General features: G+C 44.7%; 1 protein-coding gene across 2 annotated transcripts in view; it reads right to left on the reverse strand.

Moving 5' to 3' along the window:
• The window catches only part of LOC138349497 (uncharacterized), a 691637-nt gene that overhangs the window by 77943 nt on the left and 608694 nt on the right, over positions 1–5000 (reverse strand). The window contains exon 1 of one of the 2 annotated variants that reach the window (XM_069331170.1): positions 2600–2625. The exons of the other annotated variant lie outside the window; for it this stretch is intronic. The gene's annotated coding sequence lies outside the window, so the exon portion shown is untranslated. Of the gene's footprint in view, positions 1–2599; positions 2626–5000 lie in introns of those variants that run through there. 2 annotated transcript variants of the gene reach the window in all.

A 5000-nucleotide genomic window follows, 5' to 3' on the forward strand; every position in this document is an offset into this window, starting at 1 on the left:
ATGAGTAAACAAGATTAAAGTACAACAAACGTTAGTGTAATAAAACAAACACAACACCTGCAATACGTCTCGTACACAACCAAAATTTCACCAAAAAGATAAAGCCCGAAGGTATAACTGAGTGACTCTGGCAACAGAACAAGTTATATTACCAAACTGACGAAGCTTACCGAACTGCCCGGGTAGTTCTTGAGAGCAGGGGATTGTCTGCCGTCGCCAGTGACCAACACACACTTGCAGACGATGAGTTACATGTTGTTGTTGTTGTTGTTATAGATTCAGCTACTCGGAACAAGTTCCAAGTAGCACGGGCTATGGTGAGCCCGTAGTGGACTTTACCTGGCACAGGAGCGGTGCTGAATGAGTCACAATAACGTGGCTAAAGTAAGTTGACCAGACCACACACTAGAAGGTGAAGGGACGACGACGTTTCGGTCCGTCCTGGACCATTCTCAAGTCGATTGTCTTGAGAGAATGGTCCAGGACGGACCGAAACGTCGCCGTCTCCCCTTCACCTTCTAGTGTGTGGTCTGGTCAACACACACTTGCCGTCTGGAGGCCTCACTACTCCCCCTCCCACACGTAACCCCCCCCCCCTAACCCTTCACCCCTGGAGCGGGGGTGGCGTGACCCGTAACTACTTGTTCCCCCACCTAGACTGCCTGCCAGGCACCGCTCCTGTGCCAGATAAGTCCACTACGGGCTCACCATTGCCCGTGTTACTTGCCCCACTCCTGTGCCATGTAAGTCCACTACGGGCTCACCATTGCCCGTGCTACTTGCCCCGCTCCTGTGCCAGGTAAGCTTCGGGCTCACCATAGCCCGTGCTACTTGGAACTTGTTCCGACCAGCTGAATCTATAACAACAACCTAGACTGGTGGGGAGGGGGGGAGCCAAAACTTGTACACAAAATGTTATGAAATAAAACTGAAGTCTTCCTTTTATTTAACATAACAGACTTTACAGTCTTAACTCCATCATCAGTGTAAAAACAGAACATTTACAACGCAAGATTAGTAAAAACATCAATATATAAATCAGAATGATTTACTCATTAAAAGAAATACAATTATTAAAAGTTAAAAACAAAATAAATTATATACAAAATAAAGAAGAGAGATATGCACACAAGAAAGAAAACACCCCAAACTCAACGGCATCCTTCAAAGACGGCGATAATTATTGTATGAACAAGAGAGTGGAAGACCTGAGCCGGTTGACTCAGGTCTGATTCTGACGATTGAGATATATCAAGATGTTCCAGCCCGTCCACCAGCCCGTCCTCCAGCCCATCTTCTAGTCCGTCCTCCAAACAAAGACACAAAAGTGATTCCATGCACCCGCCAAACCCCCCGGTGTTTATGAATGAAGACTGGTTTACACACGACTCACAACTGCTGACGTTCGAACATATCCGGAACAAGTGCTTCACTGACGAATTTTGTTCGAACCACAACGCTGTAAATGCTTCACCCACGTACTACAAATACAAATAATCGCCAACAGAACCTAAACACCTAACCTATCCTATGCCTATATATACACAATATGCTAATATATTATAATATTAATTTATACTTGAGAAAATTCCCGTTTTGAATGAACAGCAAGTTAAAATTTATGAATGCGTCTGTGGGGTTGACCGCTGGATGTAATGGACTTGAGTCGAGGACGGGTTGCGCTGTAAGTGAAAATGGAGCCCCTTACCCTCGCTGTGATCTCTAATAGCATATAGTACATGGTGCCTAAGAGGACCAGGTGATTGCACTTAATGGTCGTCTAATGCCACGAGCATCTTCCCTCTGAGTCAAAGGTGAACCATGAAGCAATTGGATGCTCCATCTTAATGTCATTAGAGTGATAATTACCTGGACAAGCTCTGGCATGACTATGGCCTCAGGTGCTCGTAGCCTCATTCCATCACTATTTTATTTAATATTCACCCAAAATTATAATTTTGTACACAAACATCACTGTAAATGAGAAACGAATATATGATAACAATTTCACATTTCATTAACAACAACACCAATGTAAATTAATATTTGTCAAGAATTCGATGCGTTTAAAATATTTGCTTGACATAATTTTTTGTATTGGTGGTAATTGTTGTAGCAGAGCCATACTAGGGGGAGGGGGGGGGGTGCTTAACCCCCCTGGTTGTGGTGTCGAGTAATGACAGTAGGCAGTTACTTGATCTCAGTGTTGTGCTGGCTCATAACAGCTGGCTGCCCCGGCAGCTGGCTCCCTGCTGTACCAGCTGGGGGTAAACCAGCCGAGAGGGGGGGGGGGTGGTAAACCTAACCAGGTGGTGGTAAACCAAGTGAACCAGCATGAATGTGCGCTGAACCAACTGTACACTCAAATTACAGCTCAAAGTCTGTTAATTGTTCCATCCAAATAAAATCCAGTGTTGGTGTACAGAACCTGAACATTGTGTCACGGTTCAAATACTTACAAACAGCACAAGATATACTCATACGACTCATACTCATACGTTCCGTATGAGTATCATACTCATCCGGACACACTAGAGGGCTGGCGTTACACTCGAGCCTCTACACCTATGGTACACTTAAGCGATAATTCGTTACTTACCTTACACTACACGTACCTCAGGCTCTGTAAATAAAAATGAAATTATGTAAATTTGAAGAACTTATATACATTCCTCTCCCTAAATTTATATACAAAATACATTTATATATATTTATATATGAAACTTGGTGTTGCTGCTAAGTCAGGAAAGACCACACAGTAGTACAATAATATATGTTTAAATGTTCGTCAGACATATAGGTATATTCTCACAAAGTATATATACAAATATATAAAATATTTATATATAAAATAAAAATTACAATTATGTGATCAAGTAAATTGAACATTATTCGACGGCCCCTTTTTCAAATTTCCGGCAGCTCACCATTGTCTAATGAGAGTGTGGATTGTTGGGAGCCTTTTTGGCAAAGCCCGTTTCTTAATGTTGTGTATTTGAGGTTGTGAAGTGTTGCGGGTGTTGTGTTGTGAAGTGTTGCGGGTGTTGTGTTGTGTAGTGTGGCGGGTGTTGTGTTGTGTAGTGTTGCGGGTGTTGTGTCCGGGCAACACCTCTCACATACATGGTCTTCCTTGTTACAACACGACCTTAATAACACATGTTAACGTTCCAGAAGATAGTGTGAGGGTGATGGTGATGGTGACGAGGGAGGAGCCCACAACCAGGACACCATCCTCACTATCTGTGTCACCACCGGCCGAACCCTACTAATAATCACTGATCACATGACATCAGTTTAATGGGTCAGCCATGAAATTGTCCCCAACTGGTGACTGTTCCTCAGCCCCCCCCCAGCTGTCACAGAGGGGGGGGGGGGGTGGAATAGGGTCACCACCATTTGATACAGTAGTGGGGGGGGGGCACCATCACCTGTCGCTGGGGAGGAGGAGGTAATAGAAGTGTAGTGGAGATAATGTTCAGGGACCAGATTCACAAAGTAGTTACGCAAGCACTTACGAACCTGTACATTTTTTCTCAATCTTTGGCGGCTTTGTTTACAATTATTAAACAATTAATGAGCACCGAAGCACCAGGAAGCTGTTTATAACAATAACAACAGTTGATTGACAAGTTTTCATGCTTGTAAACTGTTTAATAAATGTAACCAAAGCCGTCAAAGATTGAGGAAAGATGGACACGTTCGTAAGTGCTTGCGTAATTGCTTCGTGAATCTGGCCCCCGATCTTCCCTTGCAAGGGAAGGGGGATGGAGTGAAGATAGTGTCGCCCTTATCTGTCAGAGGGGCAGATAGGGTAGGGGAATGTAGGGAGTGCTGGCCACATATTGGGTAAGACGATGTTAAATTTATGGCCAGAAGTTGGTGTAGTTGTGTCACCCAGTTATAGGTGACATCCTGCCTGCACCACCAGATGACATCCAATGGATGACCTGAGAAAGTTGCATCAACTACTGACTGAGCGAGTATAACAAGGTCAATGCAACAACCTTCACTGGCAATTAGAGCTTCTTTTATTACAAATATGACATGAATACAAAAGACAGGGTGGACCTTTCCAGGCAGAGATGGCAGCCTTAGCCAGTGTAACAATACCTGAACACTGTGACAAGACCTGAACACTGTGACAAGACCTGAACACTGTGACAAGACCTGAACACTGTGACAAGACCTGAACACTGTGACAAGACCTGAACACTGTGACAAGACCTGAACACAAGAGAGGTGTGAGGGGGCTGACATAACTAGCAACAGGAGGCCTCACAGTAGAATGAGTCTCATTCTACTCTGCTCTGATGAAGGCGATGTAGCCGAAAACGCGTTAAGTATTCTCTATTTTTTATATGTGGTTTTCCGCACATACTTGGATCAGTGTTTTTGTGATCATTGTTGCAGAGAGAGAGAGAGAGAGAGAGAGAGAGAGAGAGAGAGAGAGAGAGAGAGAGAGAGAGAGAGAGAGAGAGAGAGAGAGAGAGAGAGAGAGAGAGAGAGAGAGGGGCGTGACTACCAAGAGGAGCACTGGTGCTGATCTAACAAGACTTACCTAACAATGACTATGGGTAATGAGGTCTAGGTCTTAGACCTCATTAGTTACGCTATGAAGAGATGGAATGGGAAGGCGTAGGGGGGAGGGGGGGGGTGTTACCACTAATCATCACGTGAGATGGGAAGGAACAGAAGAGAGTAGGGAGGGTAAGTGAGCAGGTTGGGGGTGGAACAGGGGGATGGGGAAAGGTACGTAGTAGGCCAACCAATTATAATATACAAATGACCTTGTTGAGGGGCGACCTTAAGGACGTAACGACCCATGGCGACCTTCAGCGCCCAAGAACATATAACGAGGCAACAGTATATATTTTGCCCTGGCATACGAGCTTATGTCATCGTTGGTGAGGATTAGATCTGATGGCCTCACCACTTTTTTTGTCCAGCAGTAAGAAGTGATTATGTTGTGGGCCACGTCGACGGTGCCTTGTCGAGTGTGG

Source organism: Procambarus clarkii, chromosome 25 (genome assembly GCF_040958095.1).
Source record: "Procambarus clarkii isolate CNS0578487 chromosome 25, FALCON_Pclarkii_2.0, whole genome shotgun sequence".
Lineage (NCBI taxonomy): Eukaryota > Metazoa > Arthropoda > Malacostraca > Decapoda > Cambaridae > Procambarus > Procambarus clarkii.